Raw genomic sequence first — 26,176 nt, forward strand, 5'->3', positions numbered from 1 at the left:
TTTTAGATGCTTTAATATTACAGGATAACTAACATTATAATAAAAGAAACCTAATGGCCACTGAATTTACATGCTTTTAAAAATAAATAGGCGCCTTGGGAAGTGAGTTAGGCCTGGAGGGTGTATCACTGGTAAATCACTCATAGATTTCACTAATATGGATTAGGTAGCCGGGAGATTGAAAGTTATTGTTTAATATACACCCCTTACTAACTTGGAGAATAAGTTACATGTTGGTAGAATTTGTTCCACAGTCTTACATAATGAGGTGCCTCATCATTTTGTGGCTTATAAACATTTACTTATTTACCATGTTAAAAAATGTGTTGATTCTGCTGTGCTGAAGCATCTTGAAAACCTAAAAGATTTCTGTTATGTAATTTAATGAAAAACAGACATTGAAGGGAAAAGTCAGCCACCCTATATGCCCTCATTATAGCAGTTGGAAATAATATCCTTTTGAAAGTCTGAAGTATGTTAGTAGTTTTAGAAAAAGACTAGTTAAGTAGTTTGAAAAACTTAAGACCTTCTAAGAAACTGATGGTAGTAATCATTTATTGAGTTTTCTTTGGGCAAGCCCAATAATTCATGAGTCTTGCTGCGTATCTTAGCCAGGACACCTTTAATCCTCATCTATGAGGTACAGTCATGTTGAATTGTATTATTGATGCAGAGTGCTCAGGGAAAAGTGTTTCTCTGCTGAATGTGAGTGAAAGCACTTGGTTATTTGTAAAGCCCATGACTGTCTCTTCTGTGTTGATTGTTACCTGTGATACTTTGTTGAGGGTTTTCTGTTTGCTCTTTAAAGACTTGGGAAAAGCAAATGATGAGCGTTATATAGTTAAAAAGATTTTCTTTTAGCGAGTGTTCCATAGGAAAAGAAAAATAGTTCTACAGTACTCTTGTTTATTATTGCTTTTATATAGGAGAAAACAACTTAAAAAAGTTAGATTAATACATAGCAAAGTGATAGAGAAGTAGATGTATTATGTGAAATAAGGAGTGAACTGAATAAGGAATCAGCAGTCAGAAGCAGCAGGGGAGTAACGCCTACTTTGTTTCCATTATCCAGAAGCACTGTGTATACCAGCAAAAACACTTTAGAAAGTTCGTCAGTCCACTGTGGTAATAAACCAGTAAAGGTTAAGATCCTCTTTCTGACTTCCCAGTCATGGGTTAAATCTATTGTCTTTTTAAATCTTGCTTTGGAATGAAGCTTTGGGAATGAAGAGGTTACTATTAAAGCGGTTTTCAAACAGTGCTTTAAACATGATAAAAGTGGTCAGGGGCTGATGCCTCCCTGAGAAGGGGATGTTTGAGCTACGCCTTGGAGGAGATTAGGGAGTGAGCCCTGCAGACACATGGGGAGGAGGTTCCCAGACAAAGGGCGTGGTGGATGCACAGGAAGGCACCTGGCAGGTTGGAGGGGCATCATGTTGGCCAGTGTGGTCACAGAAACCAGGGGATTGTCATCATTTATTCTTAGTCTTCTCTATATTCTAGGGACTTTTATACAAACCTGACTCGAAATAAGGAAAACTGGAGGAAAAAATGTTTGTTTTTGTCAAAGTGGGTTTCAAACTTTTATTTATCTTTATATATCTTTTTTTCCCGCAAGAGCCATATGACTTGAAATCTATTTATTCAATTCCTCCTAACTTTCCGATGTCAATACCTTTTATTTCTTCTTCTTGTCTGATGGCTGTGGCTAGAACTTCCAGTACTATGTTGAATAAGAGTGGTGAAAGCAGACATCGCTTGTCTTGTTTCTGGCCTTAAGAGAAGTGCTTGTAATTTTTGCCCATTGAGTATGATGTTGGCTGTGGGGTTGTCATATGTGGCCTTTATGGTGTTGAGGGATGAACCCTCTATTCCTACTTTGCTGAGGGTTTTTTGTGTTTTTTTTAAATCATAAATGGGTGCTGGATTCCATCAAATGCTTTATCTGCATCTGTTGATATGATCATGTGACTTTGTCTTTCTGTTTGTTTATGTGACACATCACGTGTCAATTTGCTAATATTGTGCCAGCCTTGCATCCCCGGAATAAATCCCACTTGGTCGTGGCGTATGACCTTTTTAATGTATTGCTGGATCCAGTTTGCTAATATTTTGTTGAGGATTTTAGCACCTATGTTTGTCAGGGATATTGACCTGTCATTTTCTTTGTTGTGTGTTTATCTGGTTTTGGAATTAGGCTAACACTGGCCTCGTAAAATGAGCTTGGGAGTCTGCCCTCCCTTTGAATTTTTTGGAATAGTTTGAGAAAGATAGGTGCTAATTCTTTGAATGTTTGGTAAAATCTGCCTGTGAAGCCATCTGGTCCAGGACTTTTGTTTGCTAGGAGTTTCTTGATTTACCGCTTTGATTTCATTAGTTATGGGTTTCAAACTTTTAAAGCATTGCTTGGAAATCAACCAAAAATATAAATAAAATGATGTTTCAGCTCAAAAAATGTTAAGGACACGTCAAAAAAACCATAGGAGTCAAATTAAAGGAGTTCCCACTAGCCAAATCTGAGACGATTTAAGCTTAAAAATAATGATATTAATAACTTTTAATTAATTAAATTAAAAAATCCATGAGCCTACACTTATAACAAACAAATATACTGGGATAGACTACCAACTAATAAATGTAAGAGGAATGATAGTGTTAGAAAATAACTATTTTACAACCATTTTAACTATCAGACAAGAATCATCAGTGGAAGCTAAACCCAGTGGGTGAGAGTCTGTTGAGGATGAGGAAATTTATAGTCCTAAAAGTATCTCTCCATGAGTTATTCTTCAATTAGAAAGGAAAAGTAGAAGCCATACTGTGGACTAACCTGGTAGACACCACCTTAACTATTTAAGTAATTAAAGTTAATATTGCCTGTGATTGGACAAACCAACATCATGTGCTTCCTGATGCAATACACCAAGAAGACCACAGCATCATTTACATAATATACTTGCCAGAAACATATAACCTAAGGCTACTTATGAGGAAATAATAGACAGACCCAAGTTGAGGAATTTTTACAAAGGAAATTGCTGACTATTCATAAATATTAATGTGAAAGACAGAGAAAGGCTGATTCTGGACCAGAAAAACAAAGATTGCTATAAAGGGCATTTTGGGGGCAATTAGCAAAATTTAAATAAAATTCTAGATCAGGTAATAGCATTGTGCCAGTATTACATTTCCTGATTTTGATTACTATACTGTGGTAATGTAAGTGAATATCCTTGTTCTTGGAAAGTCCTCACTGAAGTGTTTAGAGGGAATGGGACATGTTGTTTGTAACTTTCAATTTAGAAAATAAGAGACATATATGAAGAGAGAAAGAGCAGGAGGAAAGAGGAGGGACAGGGTAGGAAAAGATGATAAAGCACTTGTGGCAAAATGTTAACAATCTTTATACTAAGCTTGCGACTTTTTTGTGTAAGTTTAAAATTATTTCAAAATAAAAAGTTATTAAAAAAGTGATGGCATGCTGGAGTGCCTTCTATTTGGTATCCCCCCTTCACTCATTTTCTTCTAAACGGGACCTCTGATGTGCCTCTGAATGCAGTTCAAAAATCACTGCACTGAAGTGATCATTCCTTCCAGCAAAGAAAGGGGAGAGAGCAAATAGTTTTACATGTAATAATTGTTTTATACAGGGAAGGGGATATCTTATATTTCACTAGCTGTAAGAAGAGACTAGCTATCCTTTTAAATATTACAGATATAGTTGGTAAATATAAATATACACTTAAAAGAACATGTGGATAAAATTAGGCACTAGGGCAAAGTCTGTATTTGGCCCCAGGGTTCATGGAATTTTAAGAGATACTGCCTCTTGGTAGTATGAAGAAACTTATTTAGGTAGCTGCAATAGAAATTACTTTTTATTTAGGTTTATTTGTGCAACTGGAATGAGGCATAGGAAAAAGAGTGAAGTGTGTAAATTGTAGTTTATGTTTTTGATCATGGTAAGGGTAGCTGCTATCCCTAGAATGACAAGGTCATAGTGAACTTTAAAAGAGGACAGATGATGAAAGAAATTATTCCAGAATGACAAGAGAGCTGTCAAAGGAGCAATGTTAAAAGCATATCCTTGTGGCCTCTTCAGTAGTTGTACTGAGTCAATGCCATCTACGTACTTCTTGAAAATGGCACCCATAATGTCAGAGAGGAGCCCAACCCAACCACAGTGTCATTCCCCTCTGTTTCCTAGAGTTAACAACATCCTCCCCATGCAGTACAGTACTTCAGAAAGAACACAATTTGAAGGTCTAGAAAATATTGTCGAATACCGAAATTATGAAATTATTATAAATATGGGAATAGCACATAGATTATTGTAGTTTGGCTGCAAGAGAATTCTAGTGTCCTTAAAGGAAAAGCAACCAACAAAGGGAAACAAAATAAGTATCTTCTTTTGATCTAACTTATGAGCTGAATACTAAAATCTTATATGATGAGATGTAGCAAAAGTAGGGAAATTAGTATATAAGACATGAAAGAACATTGTTTTCAGTACTGCCACAAGATATCAGAAATTATATGGGGTAGTTATGGTGTAAAGAGCAAGTGAAGAAGGAAAATAAACTTCATTAAAATAAAATAATGCATATTATCAGGATGAAGATGGGCAGTAGTGCTTTCAGTGTACCAATGATTGTATGTACAGAACACATGGTTTCTTGGCAGTTTGGAAAATAAATGACAAAATGACTTCTCATGGACAAAGATGATATAGGAATAAAATGCACAATTATTAAAAAAATGTCCCTTTATTAGAGATTAGAAAAATTATAAATTAAAACAGATGTTAAATGGAAAATGATCTGTAATTTTAACATTTGTAGGCATGGTGTGAAAGTAGGTAGAACTAAATCAAGGAGGAGAGCATGTTGACAAAAGGAACTGTAATTGCAGGCAATATATAGACAGAGTGCTTTGTAAAGCTCTGCCACAGAACAGTGATAAAGCATCAGTGGTAGTTGGAACAAAAGAATAGAAGAATGGATAATTTAATGACCACTCATAATAGTTATTACTCTGTAAAATATGATAAGAAGGGCAACCAAATCCGGTGCCAAATCCGGACACATGGTGGTTGGCTAAAGGAGTCAGGAAGAGGTGTTATTCTAGTTGGTGTAACTTGCTTAGCTGCTCAGGCACCCTCTTTTTTCCAGGTATTATTATCTCCTGCTATCTGCAGAACTCAGACATGGAGAGCTCAATGGTCTGCTGGTCTTTAGAACATACTGTATTTTAATGATCATAATAAATGCTTGGAAAATATGCTGCAAATATAGAGATATTGGTGTTTCAGTAGAATTAATGACCACATCTGTCTTTTGATTGGTGTTTTCCTTTAAATCATGAGGCCTAGTGATGAGTTCCCAGTCAGAGATTTTATTAAAAAGACTGACTGTATATAATATCTGACATTTTTTATTCTTATACTAGACTAGGTTTTAAACACTGGGACCACAGTTCTGCCCAATGAAAAACACGGTTGCTCTGGGAAGAAATAATAACAAATAAGATGTGGTGTTTTTATTTTATAAAATAGTGTGCACATGTATAGTGTGTGCAAGGATCCAGAATACAAAGCTGATTTAACGGCAATCAAATTTTAGTAGAATTTACTTGATTGTAACATCTTCCTCTTAGGCTGGAATGCAGTATCTTACGGAACATCAGACAAATCACTCGTTCTGGGAACAAAGACTTTTGAAAGCTGTCAGCTCACTGACAGTTATGATGAGCATTTATTTCAGGCTTATAAAACATATTAATCAAACTTGTTCAGAAGTGGTGGTCCAAAGAGGGTTATTTTATTTTTGAGAGATACTTTAAGTAACTGAGGAGTACTGGTAACATATTCTTCATGAATACAAAGCCACAACATTTGTTTTTTTTCCTTCAAAACAAGCAAATGCTTTTCTCAGGCTTAAGGAATAAAGCATAATGCAGGGACCTGTTTATTACAAGACTATTTGCAAAAGACCTATGCACCATTCATTGAACCTTGAAAAACACTTGAAAATATGGGTTGCATTTGCAAACTTCAGTGTATGACATAGAAATCTGGCAAGCTGCCTGGCTTCTACTTAAAGGATTGTCATTCTGGGAAAAATAAATTTCTCTAACTAGACAAAAGTCAATGTTTTCATGTTTTACTGCAATCAAACTGATAGAGCTGACAATTTAATGTCTCAACACTTAAAATATCTGCGGATAATCAGTTACCTCAATCAATCATAAACACAAATCCTTCTATTTTCGAAGCTTGTGTGTCTGTGACTAAGATATAAAACAGTTTGGTGAGTCCCTTCCCCCACAACACCTCATCATCTATCCCCCACCATCCTCCCAATATCCCTGATTCATTTTTAGCGATGCAGATATTTATACACATTATGCATCTGGAAATAACTTTTAACAACTCAAGTGTGATCAAATTTGGAAACTTTTCTTTCCCTGTCCTGTTTTATTTAATTTTTATGGGAAGTTTATAGACTGTATGCCTGTCAGGAAAAAGTGGAAGTGTTCTGGCATTCTAGCTGAAGACATCATTACGAGCGAAAAAATGCTCAAGGCTTTTTCAAAGTGGGTGCTGAAACATACATTTCCTTTCCCTGACTCCAGGGGATGCTGGTAGCTACCCAAAACAGACAGGTATTTTGGGGTCAAATGGTGTAGTCCCGGCCCCTTAGGATTTCCTGCAAGCACACCGACGGCTTACTTCTGGAAACTAATAATAATGATGATGACGATAAAGCTCGGGAGGCAGTGACACCAACATGAAAAGCTGCCTGAGGAACTGGATTCCAGGTCGCTCTGGATTTGGCAGAGCTGACAGGTTCAGCTCCCTAAGCTTTGGTATTGATAATGACGGGAAACTTCAGACAGTTTCAGAAATCTGTTTCTATTAAGATATGCCGCGGTGTTTCTGCAAGGTGCGAGCAAGTTTACTGGGGCACACCGTTCTTCTTTCAGCATGATGAGAATTGATGTGAATGGTTTTATACTCCTAACAGGTAATTACTGTGAACACTCAATAAGCCAAATTCCTTATTCGAAATACTCTTTGTATATATACATATATGTTTATGTATGGTGTATATGTGCGTGTATGCATTTAATAGACATACGCATTCACCAGCCCTGCCTCCTTTTTTGTTTCTTTGATTATCTGGGGCTTTGCAATCAAACTAAGCCTAGTTTTAGGACCCTTGGGGCAGCATCTTTTAGTTCCCCGTCAGGCTGCGTTGAAAAACAATCAGTCTTGCTCTCGCACTCACTTGGCGGAAGTGCCACTACACGAATTGTGCGGTGCTTTGCTCTTGCCATGAAGCCTGGGTGACAAAACTTTTTACAAGAAGCTGACTGTATTTGGGGTTATGAATATGCAATGACTCTCATTAGTATTGAAGTGCCAGAGCAGGGGCTGACATCCCCCACCACTCTGAGTTGCTGCAGAATCAGCTAATGAATTGTCTTGCTCTTTCACGCACACAGTCTGCTGTTGTGGCTCCCAAGTTCCAAGGGGAGTTGCCCAGTTCGAGAAGACCATTGACTGTAGAAAATAATTGTCAAGATCTACTTTTGGTTTTTTGTGAGTTAATGTTTAGACAGTGCTTAGACTGTTAAAACAGAAGAGCACTGAACTTTGCATAAAATAATATCCTGAATAGGAAAAGGTAGAGAGATGAGAATGCATATATGTACTTATAGTCACCTCTGTGTATAGATATGCTTCCGTCCTGCATCACTGTACAGTAGGTGTGTCTATCTGTAGGTGAAATCAAATCATAGAGACCTGACGTTCTGTTTGTTTGTCTGTTATCCTTCCAAATAGAACAAGCAGAGATGATAGAAAATTTCCAAAGTGAATGGGGTAGAAACAAAGCTATTTCATCAACTCTTTACCATTTTCTTTCTTTTTTCATTCCTGGATCTCTGCCAAGCATTTTGCAGCTCACACACATACCATCTTTCATGAATGTGTTACTGATAAGGATGTGTTTCTAGCCACTGATTAAGATATCTACGCTGGTTTTCAGTACGTAAGAAGATGCAAAAGTGCTCGGAAACCATTTAGAATGGTCCCTTTCAACAGGATAAGTTAAATGTGTTATTCCTCACCCCTCTTCCCTTGAAATTTCCTTTCAACTAGAAGAGAACTTCTGTGGCTTGCTGCAGATTGTAAAATATGGATTGACTTGAAATGGATCATATATGCGAAAAGGCAAGGGACATGCTGGAAGCTGTGCAAATAAGGCAACAAAGACTAAGTCCTTCTATTCGGGTGCTTGCTTGGTCATCACGTGTTTAATCTGCAGTGGAAAGGCATCCCTTACAAGGAAGCAGATATATGTTATTTTTGTAGAGCTTCAGAGGGGAGTGTTATTATAATTTTTATATCTGTTTGACCCATCACTAGAAACAAGAAAAAACTAAAGCCCAAGAACATACACAAATAAGAGTACCAAGTATGAGTACAGCTTAAAATAAATGCAGTCTGACAAAAGTGGCTCAAGCATCATACATCAAACACTTGTTACCTCTGCCGGCCTTGGTGACTGCACATGACTAAGAACAAATCAGTGATAAAAATCTCAAGAAAGATGAAACCAGTCTGGGCCTTTGCAAAGACCATCAGTCATTTTATAGAGCTGTAATATTATTTGTTCAAATAATCCTTGGTTTCCTATTTAATGGACACAATACACCCTCCACTCTGAGACCAAAGCCACCAAGGGAAATATTTTTATTTATTTATTTAAAATACTGGACACATTTAGAACCAATCAGAAATGATCACATGACAAATTACTAAATTATTTTATTTCATTCCTAAATTTGCATTCTTGTTGCACTTCACTGTCAGCATAGGGTTGAAGAAACTTACTGTTTTAAAGCTCCTATATAATCAGAAGTAAAGCGCCTATATAATCACAAGAAATTTCTGATTTTTGGTGCTGTTTTCCTAGGTATCCAAACATTTTTAAATTATAAGGCAAATGTCTGCCTTGGTATGTCAAAATAAAGTATTCAACTCATGAGGTCACACTCACATTTTAAAATATAGGGGAAAATAATCAGTTGAAATAATTACATCTAAGCATAAAGGACTATTCAAATTAATTGAAATATTAACCCAAATCTGTTACTATGGGTATGAGAATCACATTAAAAGTGAAAATATTTTAGTTTTAATTATAACTATGATGGTTTTGATTTGGCTCTGTAATTAGCATCTACACTCTAGACTTTGTGACTGCTGTGAAAACATTATTTATAGAAGGTTTATCCAAATATAATTTGGCACCTGTTGCCTTTATCAAATATTGGAGTCTAATGTAATAAAATGCAAAAAACTTGTGCTTCTGTGTGCTTTGCTGACAATCATTTATTGCACCTCGTTTTCTATATACAACCATGGTACAATTGTAACAGCAGACAAAACATGTGTATTGTTTCTATTCACATTATGTTAAGCTGTTCTGCTACATAGCTGCAGGGCAACATGAAATATACATATGGATTGCCCTGGCCAGGTGGCTCAGTTGGTAGGAGCATTGTCCCATATACCAAAAAGGTTGCGGGTTCAATTCCCAGTCAGAGCACATACCTATGTTGCAGGTTCAGTCCCTGGTCGGGGCTCATCCAGGAGGCAACCGATCAATGTTTCTCTCTCACATTGGTGTTTCTCTCTCTCTCTCTCTTCCTCCTTCCCTTTCTTCCTTCCTCTCTCATAATAGGGAGGAGAAAGAATGAGAGGAGTTCAGCCTTTCATGAGTTTACCCAAAATTTTGCCAACAGAAGTTATTTTGATTTGAACATACAAGTTCTGTGCCTTATGGTTTAGTGTAATACTATTTTGACTTATATGTGCCTGGAGAGGGGTACCATATTTTTTTAGTGTTTAGGATTTCTAGAAGCCTTGATCTGAACTTGAATGGACCAAGGAATTTACCATCAGCAAATGTTACTTGTACATTCCCTTGTCAGCCATAAATTAACACTTATTGACTACAATCTGGGTGCTGGGAGTGGAGAAAGGTGGATTAGGAAAATACAGAAAGCAGAATCCTGGGTACCAGGAAGTTTACAGTGTAGCTGGGATGCAAGATCACAAGGGACATGATGGAGATTCATTTGCAGGGCTCGATATCAACAAACATACATTGAGTTAGTGTGCACTAACGTGGACATGTTTCAGAGCTGCCATTGAGATGTGAGAGCAGCCTCAGGAAAGACAACTATAGAGATTCCTTATATGAGGCAAGTTCTTGCCTGGATTTGCAAGTTTAAAAGTGTTATTAAAATGTATTAAATTGGGCGTCACTTTGAAACAGGATTTCAGTGTGTCTAAAACTCACTTTATATTGATTTGAATGTAATATTTCCTATAAAAGTGACTTAATTTGCAGTGTAGAACTGTGTGTTTGTAACATGCTTTTCATATTTCTCACTTAAAAAATTGTATTTGTATCCTTAGTTGGGGGGGGACCTTGTTTACCAAACTACCCCTTTTAAATGTAAAAGTGAATAGAGTACAGGAATATGCATTAAAAAGATTAGAGTAACATAATTTTAAACTACCTTTTTTCTGAAGACCTTAAGGCTTTCCTTAGTAGCCTTGCCTAAGTACATGTGTAAATGTTGACTCCTTATTAATGCCCAGCACAGTTATGCAGAAATTTCTAAATCCTATATCCCCAGAGAGAGTCATTGTATACACTGAGGCAGGGGGAAACTTTTATTCCTTGATTGGGTCCCTGAAAACTGATATAACTGTTTAATTCTAGCCACAAGCTTGGCTCTCAGTAAAACTGAAAAGTTGTCTAATTTCTGTCCTTTAACTTTCATGCCCTTCTTCTTACCCTTCTCCTGCTCTCCTCAGGTATTAATGATAAAGGCTTGAGGTTACCCCCTCCCAAGTCATTTGCTTTTCTAATAGGAAACTCTGGGGTTTGACGTGTGTTTGGTATATGGCAGGCATGGTGCTAGACCTTTTCTTGCAACATATAGTTCTGTATTGATGTAAAGAGTGGTGCAGAGAAATGTATTAAGTGAATTTTCAGCATCATAAAAAGAGCTAGGTTTTGAGTCCCAGTGTTTCAGACTCTAAAACCTATGCCCTTTGAACCACAGCAGAACATTTTTAGACTTATAATAATCTATGCTGGGAGTTTAGGCTTTGTGCCAGTTCCACAGGAGGAAAGCTTTTGGCTGGAAGTATTGCTCTGGTACCATTTAAATGAGATGAGGTGGGTCTAATTAGTCCTACTTACTCATAAGGCCAGTTTTGTATTATTGCACCTCCAGTCTTTTAAATGTAGGCTTATTTGAGGGGGACCTTAAGCTTTGTTTTGAATTTATTCAGTTAAATTCAATCTGGTGAACATTTATTGAATGCCTGTTATTTGCCAGGCACTGTGTTAGATGCTGGTGGTGCAAAAACAGTCTATTTAGGGAGACCTTATAAATAACTATAATACAATTCACTGAGTGCTATAATAGAGGCATTTGCAGGGGACATGTGACAGAATAATTAACTCAAAAGAAGATGCTATATTTGAACAGAATTTTGATGAACAAGAAGTAAAAATTTGCTGGAAGGACAGAAGGAATTTGATAATTTATTTCAGGTGATGGGAACAACATGAACACGTGTGTGAATACACCTTGTATTTCTGGGATATGGTAAGAGTGGTAGATTGTAAGAGTGGTCACAAACTCTGCCCTTTCCTGCATCCAACTCCGGGCAATGTGATACTGAAGATCCTTCGATTAGGAAGGGGAGTCTGTTTCCCCACCTCTGTATTTAGGTTGACCATGTGACTTGCTTTGGCCAGTGGACACTAGCAAATGTGAAACTGGCAGAGACTTGGAAAGTGCTTATGCCCTAGGGCTTCTGTGCTTGGAACCCTGAGGCCCTATTGTAAATGGGCCTAGGCTATCCTGCTGTAGAATAGGTGGCCACTGCAGGAGAAGAGAGGCTCTGTTTGACAGTCTGCTAACCACTAGATATGTGAGTGAGGTCATCTTGGATCATCTAGCTACCAGCTGATCCACCATTTGACCACAGACACATGGAAGAGTCCAGGAAAAATCTGTTGTCAGCCCAGACAGAAAAACCCAGCTGATTTGCACAATTATGAACTAAATAAAATATTATTTTAGCCAGTAGGTTTGGGATGTTCTGTTATACAGCAAAGCTGATACGTAGACATCTAAGTAGAGGGCAGGGAACGTGGGAGGAAGATTTCCTGAACATGAAGAGGGTGCGTAACATTTGCAATATCATGTTTAAAAGTTTAGATCTATTTTGTAGGACCAAGTTTCCCAAACTTCAGTGATTAATGTACCACTTTTATGTTTAAAAAAAATACCCGCATACTATCTAAATTAATTTTGAAGTGTCTAGTTTTTATATTAAAACTTATTTTGAAGGCAAACTCAATATGAACTTAAAGTCCCAGTTTGATCTGTTAATTCTTCTTTTCTAAACCTATTAAAATATAGAAATATTTTATTTTATTTTAGAAATATTTTAAAAGTAGGTCTGTGTGTTATCAGAAGTCATTTTGCATATAATGAGTGTTGCATTCTTGGATTTCCTGCTTTAATCAGTAGGAAGTAGGAGCATGTGGAAAATAATTTGAAGTAGAGAGGCTGCTGGTAGGAGGGAGTGAGGAGCCACTGCCGAGGTCCAGGTGGGGTATGGCACATGGTAGACAGACTTCAGATGTGTTCCTGAGGGGGAAGAGAAAGGACCTGGTGATAGATTTGATGTATGTGTAGTGGGGAAGGGGAGTGTGAAGGACCGCTGAGTGGATACTGTAAAGAAAGGGGCAAGAACAAAAATAAAGGTTTAAGTCTGTGGTTGCACTTGTTGAGTTTGTTAGTAGGTTATTTGAAAACTGAGGCCCACTAGACATTTGCGTACATGGATCTGGGCTTAAAAATGTTATTTTTGAGATCATCTGCATATAAGTGACAGTTGAAGTTTCAGGAGCAGATAATGCCAAGAGGAAGTGTTCAGTACAGAGATGTTCAGTCTTATTTTTCTCACCACCAAACTCTTAAGTGATATGATTTAGTGCAACTAGAAATACTGAGTGGTTCATATAGGTAATGATTCTCAAATGGGGGTGGAAAGTATGTGTAGTTTAAAAAATGTCCCCCAAATGATTTTGATATAGTACCCTTCATCCTTCCATTGATTTAGTGAAATGAGGACAAGGCTGAGGGAGAGGAGTTGGTAGAAAGGAACAGAGAGACCTGAGAAGTAGGCCCCCCAAAGAGGGAGAGACTGTTTACAGAAATGAAGGAACTTTAAGATGAAGGGGCACACCGTGGTACTAAATTCTGCAGAGAAACCCAGTAGTATGAGGATTATTCTTTAATCAAAAGTGGCTCATCAAAGTATATTACATGGCATGTAATGCGAGCATAGTAAATATTTGGGTGAATGATTTATGTAGAACTGTTTTGTGTTTGAAACAAGCCTTAAATATTCAGGTCAGACAGGATTTGTAATTGTACTGCTTTGGGCTCCAACTAAAATCACTGTGGGTTTTAAAAATTTTGTTTCTCCGTCCGTGGTCAGTGTCTTAGAAGAGTGCCCTCTTGGGCAGCATACTCCTCGTCTCAGTGGGAAGCCGTGTTTGAGGCTGTTTTCAGGGACTAATGTCGATCAGCAACCCTGTGGCCAGTCCACACATGGGCCTCCTAACCTTTGCCACCTGTGTTTCCCAGAAGTGAGCGAGTTGCCTCATGATGGTTTGCGTTGATGGAATGAATACATTTGACCGGCAGAGCTGGGACGCCATCATCCTATCTGGTTCTCAGGTGATTTTTACACTCATGTTAGCGGCTCCTTTTATTATTGTTAATATTTTTCAAATGATGTAAATTTCTACCATGCTTTGCCTGTGGTTAAGGAATGGCCCTGGATCAGGACAGCAGAGTGTTCTCAGGCCATGATTTGGTGGCTGCGCATCCTGCTTACAGTATGCTCAGCAGCACACACTGGTCTGACATCTGGCATTCACGACTCCTGTGAGACTGGCTTCCCCCTAAATGTGCCCTGAAAGCATCCCTGCTGTGCCCCTTCTGTCCAAGTGTAAACACATCACAGGAAATGAACAAGTAAAGACCCACTTTTCCTGAAGGAATCAGGAAACCCCCTCACCCAGCTGGAGACCGGGCTTTGGTGTCCAGCTTCAGGAAATCTGACCAGCCATTCGGGTAGAGGCTGTTGTCTTGTGGCACCTTAGGCCCTCTCTTCCTCTAAACTCCCCGTGTGCTCTGTTCTGAGTTACCCAGCTGAGGAAAATTGCTTCGGGACCTTCGAAATGTGAAGTAAGGGTTGTCTTTCATTGTGGATTCATTAGTGCAGCTGGGGTTGGTTATTTACAGTTGTACATTTGGCTCTGTCTTTACGGAGGCAGGGGGCTTGTTTTAAAATGATTGAAGCAGTCTAAAGTTAAGCCTATAAATAAATATATCTATTTCCATTTGTTTTAATGTGAAGCTAAAATGTTAAAATGATTAAAGAAAATAGGTACATAACAAGGAAGTTAAGGCAGCAAAATAAAAGAGGAGAGCCTTTCCCCTTTCCCTTGCTCTCTTCCCAGTTCCGTCTTTTGCTCCAGCCTAATGAATGCATTTTAAGTAAAATCCACACGCTCTCTTTGCTCTGTCTTTCTACTACTACAAAAATCAGCTCAGCCCCTCTTTCAGATCCACTTCAAGGAATCACAGGCTTGACCCCCCCGCCATGGTTTGTCTGAACTGGCTGCCTCTGCAGCACACACTGGATCCAAGGGCTGGAGTGGGGACCTGGGCGGGGAGGGAGCGGGGAGGCCCCTCAGCCCAGTGAGTCAGGGGCCCGCGTGAAAGCACTAGGTGAGCCAGGAGCTAATGAGAAAAATAGGGGTCGTCGCTAATTCTGATGTGGGGAATCTGAAAGGCTCTTCTGCATGCCAGGGTATTTGAATATTTGGCAAACAGCTGGCTGGGCTCTGGGCGAGCGCCTCTTGATTCGCCGGCTCAGATGTTCAGAGATAAAATGAGGCAGCCGGCACGCCAGCACATAGCTCATAGCCTCGCAGTCAGTTTTGAATTTAGATTTGAATTGTGATATCAATGTCATGGTGGCACATGCTTTGAGAAAGTACTTACAGAGAATAATTGAAAGATTCAGTGTGAAGCTTCTGAAAGCCGTAATTTAAAGTTCCAGAAGCCTCCATATTACTCTCACCATTAAAATTTAAAGTGACAGAAGCCCAATTATGGTTGTTATTTTCTTAAATAAAATCATATTTCTACCCCAAGTGAAAGATTCATTGCTGTTCACTAATGTCTGTCAGGAGAACCCATCCCGACCGCGTCCAGTGTCAGCAGCGAAGATAGTTCGCTTTATCCAGGGGACAATGAGGCGACCCTGGGGAAGCAGAGCTGGAAAGCCTCCTGGAGGAGCTGGACTTGCAGGAGGCTGATTTGCATGATAATCACCATTATAGATCCTCTGTGGTGCCAGCCTCCACACTTAGCCAAATGCAGTATAACTTTTAATAGCAGCCGAGAAGGCCGAGTAGGGGCTGTAGAACGCATTTTGCAAAACCTAAAAGATGTCAAAAACGGCTAGTGAAGAGGGTTGTAAAGCTAAACCTCACCGAGGAATGGAGACTTGAAACATAACTTTAAAACCTGATTAAAAAAGAAAAACCTGGTAAAGGATATAACTTTGGGGACTGTTATAAGATACGAAGCTTTTCCCTCTTTTTTTTTTTTTTTTTTTTTTTAAACTCACAGGAATCTGTTTACCAGAAGAATTTGTTTACCAGAAGGACTTCTGTGGCCACTGAAAGCATGATGTGGAAATAGATCAGTGGAAATACAGAAACATTTCCAGTGCAGAAATTTCTTTATCAGTTAAAAGTATGGAGTCAGATTTTTAGACTATGAATCCCTCTACCAATTTCTCTGGTCCATTTGATTTCACACTATACTGCATTGTGTTTGGGGAATATTGTGTAATGGTAGCCAGAATTGTGATGAAAAATTGCACAGGGCCAGTCAAGCTTAAACCACTGTTATTTATGAAAACTTTATTCCTCAGGGTTCCCAGGGACAAAGGAGCATGTGAATCAACTAATATTATGATGCATGATGTTGAATGATATAGAGTATATATACATCAATACTAATCTAAGCAATGTCTTATAAATAATAAATCATGTAATTTCTCAAAAGTATCACAGTATGATAAAACATTTACAGGTTGGTTTTGGTTTTGCTGTTTTGTCATGACTTTAGCATAGCCAGCCCCGTGGCAGCTTGCGAGTTTAATTTTTTGTTGTCTGGCTTTAGCCCTAGAATCTCTCCACCTTTTTACAAAACTGATCCCATGACACGAACTCAACTTCCTTTCCTTCTTCCTTGTCTGGAATCACTGTGGCTTTCCCTCTTTCTTCCGTTTTATTCACATCTCCGGTAGAGGTGTCTACCTTCCCTCGTGTCCTTGATTCCATCACTGTGCCCAGACTCTCGCTGGAAAGTATTTCGTCTCTTCCGCTTGCCACATTTGGCATTTTTTGGCCCCATCCTTAAAAAAAAAATATTTCCCCAAATTCCCTACTCTGTTTCCTTTCCTTTAATTCTCCTTGACTTGTCTACTTCTTTCCTCTTCCTTCTCACCACTTACTCTTTCACCTGTTGCAACCTCAGCTCAGCCACCACTGGCACTACTGTCACAGATGAAGACTACGCTCCTACTTGACAGACCACATTTCTGCCCCACAGGGAGAGGAACTTACCTAACAGGTAAATGTGGAGTGAGCAAGGGGGCCAGCTCAGCTTACTGCCACCTTTCTACCCAGACAAGGGCCTGCCCACCAAGAGCCCACATTCTCCCTGGGCCTGGGAGCCCACCCAGCCCAGCATGGCACTGGCTTGTGGAGATGGCCTGAGTCTACAGTTTAGACAGCGAGGCTTGGTTTGGCTTTCACACTACGCTACCTCGTCTACCCTGGCCTCAATTAGTAATAAAGGTTATATTTTAGTCTCTTGTTTCTTTTATTTTTATATTATTTCTTAACTTGTTCAGAACGCAGGAGAGGAAGGGGGTCTCAACTTGGAGGACTTTCTTGGAAACCTAAATAAATACAATAGCGTATACAAAGCAAAAAGTTCAAGTCCTCTCTTCCTAATCTTGCTTCCCTGAGGCTTGGTTCCTCTCTTTCTTTCTCTCCCTCCCTGCCTTGTGAGGATACAGCAAAAATGTGGCTGTCTGTAAGCCAGGAACTAGACCCTCACCAACAATCAAATCTACTTGCACCTTTATCTTGGATTTTCCAGTCTGCAAACTGTGAGAAATAAATGTTTGCTGTCTTAAATCTGGTTCCACCACCTACCCCACAGGGCAAGTGTTGGGCTGCCCTCCACCTGGATTGTTTTGCTCATGTCCCAAGGCTCTTTTTTTTTTTTTTTTTTTTGCAGAGAGGCCAGTGGTAGCTCATTTACAAGCAGACCTAGAGACAAGAAAAAAAAATTATGCAATATGACAGAGCTGTGGAATCCTGACTGCTTTAGGCAGCCCCTCCAAAGTAGGTAGGATCTGTCTGGAATCTTTGCCACACTGTGATGGTCTGTGTGGGAAACGCTGTGTGTCATGGACTTGGCTCTGGGAGCAGACATGTGCCTGACTGTCACGCTTGTACATTTTCCTCACTCAGGGCACATGTGGAAGCATGCCTTCATTAGAAACAAGGGCAAAATGAGTAGCAGAGAGGACCATGTTAAACAGCCAGGAATTTTCACATAATGTGCACATTTTCACAGCACCGCAGAAAGGACCAGGCAGCCTGGCTGTGCTAGATCGTTTCACTGCTCACCAAAGAGATTCGAAATGGACTTTTAATTATTATTGCCGATTTGCTATGGCCATATTCCTTGATATGAACATCTGATTAGGATTAAATTTCTTTAATTGATGAATAGAGCACTTAAACTTGCAGGGTTGAATTTGTTGTCATATATTGGCATCTGGACTATATTGTTGTATTGGCATATGTTATGTATTATGACTTTTTGCTCGAGTACAAATTACAGGCACTTCTTATCTGTTTTAGTTTTGAGGTCACTGCTCTTCCTCCCTTCACCTTTGTGTGGCTTTTTAGATTTGTTAATGGAGCAGGGCTAAGTGACTATTAAACTCTTTTTTATATACAGTAAAACCCATTAACACGGACCTCACTAAATTTGGAATTTATGATAATGAGGGCAGGACCAGGCTAAAGTTTACTTTTGCATTGTCTCTGAAGGAAAGCTTTGCTGAGCTAATACATAGTATAAATACAATTACTGGGGGGTGGCACTATTACTTTAACAAGCAGTGTTTTCAAGCACTCCAGAGAAAGGCCTTGCAGGAGAGGTAGCGAGGTAGTGTGGCAGACTGGCATAGTGCAAACTGTGCCTCTTACCAGCTATGGGACCTTAGACAAATTACTTAGCTTCTCTGAGTATCTTTCCTCATCTGTAAAATGAAGATAGTTATCTAATTTATGGGGTTACTGTGAGGGTGAGATTTAATGTATAAAAAGTGCCTGGTGTGCAGTATGTACTTCATAAATGGCAGATAATTATTACCTACCTAAAGTAATTGGTGAGCTAATTTCAAATACTTCTCATTTTTTCACTAAAGCAGAGTTCCTCGGTGCTTTAGAGTTTTGCTACCCTGATCTGAGATATTGCTTTATTATTATTATTGATTGAGGGAAGACCCCAGCAGTTTGGTGTGGTGGTGGGGGTAACACTCATGGACTTTGGAGTCAGACAGTCTCAGGCTTGAAAGTAATTCTATCACTCGTTAGCTATGTGGCCTTAAGCAAGTTACTTAATGTTGCTCAGGTTTTGTTTTATAATTTGTGAAAATGGAATGATAATACCTCCTGGACATTCATGAGGATGCAGTGAGATAGTGCATATAAGGTGTTCAGCCCAGCGATTTTCATGTAGTATCTCTCAAACATCAGATGTTGCTGTTATCATGATCTTTTTGACACTAGTCCAATACCTAAGACTTTTCATTAATTCAGACTTGTCTTCTTCAGTTCACCTAACTAATGAATTTTCCTCTAGATGTAATCTCCATCCTGATGAGAATTTTAAGTATGTAAGTAAAAAATTATAGAGAAGCAAAATGGCTATATAAATAGGTAGAGTAAAAGAAGAAAAAATATTTTGAAAGTGGAGGCACAGGCATCAAATCAGACTTAAATTACTGAGTAGGTAATTTTGTGCATAATCTTTGTGCCCTCTGTGGAAGGTCTTTATATTATCCAGAAGGAAATCACACTTTATGCATATGTAGTAGAAAGTGTAGACTGGTGACTAGCTCGTATCATTCACTGGAGAGGGGAGCAGTGAGCCCATGTTCAACTTTATTTTCATCTTGTTGCTTTCCCCTTTGTTTCACAGGCTGTATGGATGAGAAATGTAAGCGCTATAATGTCCTGAATAGAGACTATAATCTATCTTCCCCTTAATGACAGGCTTACACAGTTTGTCAGAATCCATCACCTCAGTAGATCAGGCTGTATTACTTCGATGACTGGCAAATGGGTGCCACTTGTGGTGAAATGAAAGCCACCAGGTGTGTGTGTGTTTATTAAGTACTCTTCAATAGGAGAAATATGTTTTACTGAAAACTCTCATTCATTTATTTTTGTAGAAGCAAGAAGTGCTCATCTTTTTTTGGAAAGACATAAGAATTATTTTTCATGAGACCTGAACTATTACAATACAAATTCACAACCATAAACATGTTATAAAAATCAGGTGGTTTTCTTTCTTCTTTCTTTCATTTTTTTTTACATTGTATGCATGCACAATGGAACCTTGCAATAAAAACTGGAAGGGGAAGAACCAATTCTCAATACTATTGGGGCTATGTGCCTTTGACTTCCCAGGGCTGCCCAATTTAAGCAGATAATTTTTAAAAGTAAAGGCAATTCTTTAAATTGACAACCAATGGTTTAACATATATGTATTTTCATATAAATAAATTCACAAGTCAGTTAAAAACCTTTCGTTAGAACCATGTTTTCTAAGATTCGTGTCAGAAAATGTTACCACTCTAATGCATACCATATTGATTAACTGTATTACTTCAATGTTGTTTTTTTGTTTTTAATATATCTTTATTGATTTCAGAGAGAGAAAGGGAGAGGGAGAGAGAGATAGAAACATCAATGATGAGAGTCATTGATAGGCTGCCTACTGCATGGCCCCCCTGGGGCATGCAACCTGATGGGTAATCCAATGGCGATCTCCTGGATCATAGGTCATGCTCAACCACTTAGCCACATTGGCCAGGCTGTTTTGTTTTTGAAGTACCTAGTGGTTACTTGTTAAAGTATGGCAGGAATTTTCTAGATTTGCATATCAACAGGAACAGCAATATTAATTAATTTTTATAGAATGTTTACTATATGCAGATTCTGTATTAGAAGCTGGGAATATGGGAAGCAAATAAAAAAAAAAAGACAGTCTTATTTGCTAACAACAACCTGTGAAGTAGCTATAAACAAAGAAACAAGTTCGTAGAGTTTAAATAATTTGTCCAATGTTGCATAGCTAGTAAGAGAATTATAGTGCTATATTTGTTCCAGCAGCCTAACCTATATCCAGGTTAAGAGACTAAAATATAATGGTTTAAGCAAACTAGAAGGAGCTCCCTGACAAAGTGGAGCTGTCATATCAGCTACAACCTGCATATGGTTAGACTGTTGGATAAAGGAGAAAGAAACTTCCATCTTACTACTCTGCTATCCCTAGGTGTTGGCCTCGTTCATATGTCCGGAGACACATAAGCATTCTCTTTAAAGGCATTCCCTAGATGTTGGACTCCTAACTTCTACTCACATCCTGCAGGCCATGCTAGCCGCCAGGCCTGAAATTATACTCTTTGTGGCCATGTACTTCTCAAAATCCAAGGGTTCTATTAATAAAAGGGGAAATAGGGACAGTTGGCAATCTCCGCATCACATGCTAATTAAGAGCATTGTTTCAAAGTGAAGTTTTGGCCACAGACTCGGATAAGTGACAGATGATCTTATGACTTTGGGATATCCTGCATTCATTATTTCTTTCTTTCCAAGGTTACGTACATATGTATATAGTGTGTGTATTGATATATTTAAATATTCAAAATATGTGTGCTATCAAGATTATTACATGATTCTAAGTGGACTCTGGTCATCTGCAAGTGCTAAATTCAAAATTTCACGATGGAAGAAGCCCACTGGCTTTAATCTTTGGCAGGAAGGCTTGCAAATCCCCCAGGATTTGTCTTGCTTACATTTTCACTCTGAAAAAGATCTCAGACTCAAAGATCTATGCTGTAAGAGGTGTGTTCTTTGTAGAAATAAAATTACTCTAAGGTTTTAGTGAGGCATGTATTCAATACATCAGTCATAAACAACTCTGACCCAGAACTTCAAAGTTTCCTAGAATTCTTGGTCTATTCTAATAATGTTTAGACATTTACTATAGAAAAATCAATTCACAAGTATTTATTGAGAATATGCTTAGATAGCAGTTATATTGAGATGGACCCACAGATTCCTACTCAGGTGTCTCCTGGGGCTACAGGTACTTGGAGGGGATAAGCACAGGATAGACCTCAAGTGCATACACATATATTCTTATTTGTTTTCTGGGGGGTGCCCTCTGCCCTCCCCCACCCTGAACCTAATGCTGTGTTGATGAGCTCAGCTCTTCTTTGTAGAGCTACTTGGAAATGTTGTGTCTTGCACAGAGAGGCCTTCTTGATCCCTTTGTCCAGCTCTTTAGATCCTAATTTGCTCGATGAGGTAGGAGGAAAGCAAAAGAGAAAGATAAAGGTTTAAGTTAGAGCTAGTCTAAATCAGTCTATCCTAGGCCTTATCTGGGGCAGGGAGCTGGTATTGGGGAGGATCTCCCAAGTGGGAGGCAGTTCCAGACCTGCTTTGCCTCATTGGCTATAGCAGCCAACATTCTAACCTTTTCTCTCATTGCACCAAACACCTTATCCCTTTTAAAAGGTTTAGTTGAGTCCAGTAACTGCCACTTTGATGGGGTGAGGTTGGGGAGTAGAGTAGGGGTCGAGAGAAGAAGGAAGTGGAACTGCTCTCCCACTAAAGGTCGATGTCAAGTACTTTGGAGGCACCACAGCATGCACAGGACGTGGCTTTTCTCCAAGTGCTCAGAGAACTAGCAGTCTGTCTGCAGAGCTAATGCATGTGAAAACATTTAGTGAAAACCAAGTACTTAAACTGTGTGATATTGATTACTCCAGAGGAATCCAGATAAGGGATAAGTCAATGTGGATTTGTTTCCTGGAGAATGCTTCTTAGATCAGGTCACAGATGAGGTGATTAAGAAAGCAGAGCTAATTAAGAAGGTGTGGTGGGGAGGGATGAACAAAGATTTGAGAGGAGCTGAGAGGCCAGTAGACCTTTGTGCCTAAAGCGGAGACTTCATGTTGGATACTTGGAAATGAGGTGGTATACTTCAAAAATCAGGCCGGGATGGACTAGAGGTAGTCATGTAAGATTTTTTTGGTAAACTAAATTAATGTTAATCTCTTTAATTTTTTATGGAATGAAGTGGGGGTGAATTTATAAATGAATGAAGAAGCAATAGATACTATAAAAACATTATAGTGTTAGAATTTGTCTGGGTTGGAAAGAGGGGGTTCCTATACAGTATCTCAGCAACCTAGGTTGCCAGGGAGCAGGAGGAAGCCAAGACTAGGTATATCAGGGATTGGGAGCCTGGCTGCACTAGGGTTGGCCAGCAGTCCAGTCCTTAGTGACCAAGAGGATGTGATGACCTTGAGAGTGGTTTAGGGAAAGTGTTGGATCTGAGGAGATCCAATTCAGGAGGTTTGGGCAACTAGCATGTAGATAGCAGGTGAGATTCAGAGTTAGGAATGATGGTGTCATGGTGGTGGACAACCTGATTCCAGCTGGATCCCAGCCAGCAGCTGGAGTCCTGGAATAGAATCTGAGGTGGGGTTGGTATCAGGGCCCCAGCCAAGTAGATTTAGGTTCGGGGCAAGGCACACGGCATTGTAGGAAATGGGAAAGCTAGTCAGGGCAGAAGCCCCTTCTGAAGATTGGCCAGTATGTCTGGAATTAGTAGGGAAATAGAGGGAGAAAAAATAATGGAGTGTGGAGCAAATTCAATGTATTTGTAGCCAAAAAAGGAATTCCAGTCACATTCTCTGGTGGGCTGAGGTTGCTTCTCTTTTGCCTGCCTGATGAGGGAGGGCTGAAGGTCATAGCTACTCTGAGCCTCTTAAGTGGACACTCCAGGGGCCCCAGCTCAGAGGGGTTCTGCAATGAATGGCGGGAGTGGAGGCCCAGTGGGAGAAGTGTCACTTGGAAGGAGTTGAGACTATAGCCGAGGAAACCTAGGCATAGCTAGAAGGCTGTCATATTCCAGGGTGGAGGGGCTGGGTCTGACAAGGGGGGGAAGATTTAGTAGAAATTCAGAAGAAAAGGGACTGAAAAAAATAATGCAAATTAAAAAGTAATAGGCTTTAGGGACAAGTTTGATATAATGGATAGAGAAGGAAAAATCTAAGGTGATTCCAGGTGGATTTTAAATGCTCATGTAGTATGGCATTTTTGCTCATGAGCTAACGGGCATTTTAAACACATATACAGTTGCCTTTGGCCTATTTTAAAAAACCCAAAGAAATAAAGTAAATTAGTAAATTAGTGAGATGTGTTAAGACTAAGCTCATCTGTGTTGGCTTTACATCTTACTGCAGTGGGTCTGAAATGGAGTATTCAGAGAGACGGCAGCTCTTGAGCATATGAATGAATAGAAATGTTTCTTGCAAAGGTGTCTGTCATCCCTGGTCCATGATAGTGTTACTAATATACATGCGCATGGATATGACTGAAAAGCCAAGGTGGGACCTACCGGGGTCCTTCCATGCTGCTCTCACGGTGGCGGGGGCTTTGCCACTGGAGTTGATGCTGGTAGTGTTTGTACACAACTCTTTTACCCACCTGGTTAGCTCAGAGCCTTTGCTGAAGAAAGCATGCTCCTGCCCAGCCAGATTGCTTCACAACAGGCTTCTCCATCTGCAGCTGTTATTTCCCAGCCATCCATTTTGGAGCTACACGATGGGACACAGGCAGGGGATTTATTCACGAAGGCGTAGGACTTGGGACTTCAGGAAGGACTTTATTCCTGTTTATCAAGGCAAGGAAAGAAAATACAGAATCCTTACTTGGGTAGGGAAACCTTGTTTGCAAAATGCACAGATATGTAGTGTTTCTGATTTTGTGACACCTGGATCTGGACCTGGAGGTGGCATGGATTTCAAAGTCATTATGTAAGGTAAGGAAAGAAAACTTTGAACAGCACTATCACCATAAAAGATCCTGCATTTTTGTTGTGTTTTTGAACTGTTGAGCTAAATAATTTTAGTGATTAGCAAAAGACCTCTGACAAGTTGGTCTTAGAAAGGCTTGGATTAATAATTTGTTTCCATTTTGTTCACAGATGCACTGTCTGTAGGGCAGGGGTGGGATGAATACCTGCTTCTCTAAGTACCTGCTTCAAGTCATCTTTCACATTTTCTTCCTGGAAAAACAGCCATTGGAGAATCATCTTGCTCCCTTCAGCAAAAACGGAAACAAGTCAAGACACTAAGAATGCCACAGTTGCCAGCAATTAATGATGCCGGTGCTATGCAAGCAAGCTTTGGCAGAGGAGTTTTCAAGACAGTGTGTGCCTCACTAGCCAGAAGTCAGGAAGGACTGAGCCTATGCTTTTCGTCTCAGCTGCTCCTTAGATCAGTGCAACCCCTCCAAATTAATGTGAATTGAAATATGCTTTGCCTCTCCAACTTAATTGAGTACTTACTACATGTGAATCACTGTACAGAGCAGGGGAAGGAAAACGAGTGAGACAAATAAGGTGTGGTTCCTGCCTTCAATGGATTTACAATTAGTTTCAATGCACTTTTTTTTTTTCATCATCTCCTCCTAAGTGTGTCTCTAAGACAGGAAACGAATGGAAGAGTGTATTCTATACATATTTTAAGTTTGTTTAATAAAAAACAAAACAAAACTCCTAATGTGAACAATTCAGGACATCTTAATTCCATTTCTTGTTGGACTTCTGATAGGTAGGACCCTTTTTGTTGATTCCAAAAATATTTAGTACACTTGAGAGATATTAACACATTATAGTTGGAGTTAATTTGAATGAAATTATTTTTTCCCCTTAGGTGTAGGTTATCTATTGTAAACTATATTGTGTTTGTACATTTCTTGGGGACTGGGGAGGTGAATTACATCTGTTGTCTCAAAAGGCCCTATCTTTAGTGCCCCGGGGGCCTGCCATTCTGAGTGAATTGTTAGCATGGAGGAGGGGAAGGTTTGAATCAAACTTGGGGGTCCTTGCTCATGGACCCAAGAGAGGGCAGGGAAGGAGCCAAACAGACCTGGAAAATGGCTGTGTATGAAAATTTGGCTATTTCAGTATTCATGGTGTTGTCCTCTATGTTGAGTGACTATACAGTTTTTCCAAAAAATTATTTCTGATCTGGGAGTAAGTCATGATTTTTCCTGTGTGAAAACACTAATGTGACTGTAGACACTTGACGTTTTATGTAGTGTCTGTGACACATTTTGGTATGTATGAGCCAACAATTGACATGTCTTTGTCTCGAGTAATGTCCATCTAAATTGAAAATGTGCCAGCGTTTAACATTATCAACAGACTTCTTAATTAAGCTGCCGATACATACTGCCAATAGTACTGTGTGTTGTCTGAGAAATGAATTGTGTAAGTGCTGTTTCCCTCTTACTGAATAAATAATGTTGCTCCATATAAAATGGATTTAAAGTGGTCTTTGAATGGGGTATTATATTGTCCCCTAAAGAATTTGATGGGAATTCTCATATTATCCCTTTTTATTTAATTTCTAAAAACTTCTATTTTGCTTTTCAGTAAGGAATTGCTCTAATTAGATCAATAACTTCAGTTATACAATTCATCTTTAGTAGGAGCCCCCAAACTCCTGATGGTGATATTGTATATTTGTTTTATCACTTTCAGTTTGTGTGAAGTAGCTTTCAGGAAATCTGAGTCATGAACCTGT

At 39.2% G+C, this 26,176-nt stretch overlaps 1 long non-coding RNA gene across 11 annotated transcripts in view; it reads left to right on the top strand.

Annotated features, from left to right (window-relative positions):
• Positions 1-25,913, top strand: part of LOC308555171 — a 110,009-nt gene extending 84,096 nt beyond the window's left edge. For 6 of the 11 annotated variants that reach the window (XR_013998497.1, XR_013998501.1, XR_013998504.1 and 3 more), the window contains exon 7: positions 24,571-25,913. This is a non-coding gene — a long non-coding RNA (uncharacterized lncRNA). The remainder of the gene's footprint in view (positions 1-24,570) is intronic. The other 5 variants (XR_013998498.1, XR_013998499.1, XR_013998500.1 and 2 more) reach the window with 2 other exon arrangements.
• Positions 25,914-26,176: the final 263 nt, after the last annotated feature.

The sequence above is a fragment of the Miniopterus schreibersii genome, assembly GCF_964146895.1.
Source record: "Miniopterus schreibersii genome assembly, chromosome: 3".
In the NCBI taxonomy this organism is placed as follows: domain Eukaryota; kingdom Metazoa; phylum Chordata; class Mammalia; order Chiroptera; family Miniopteridae; genus Miniopterus; species Miniopterus schreibersii.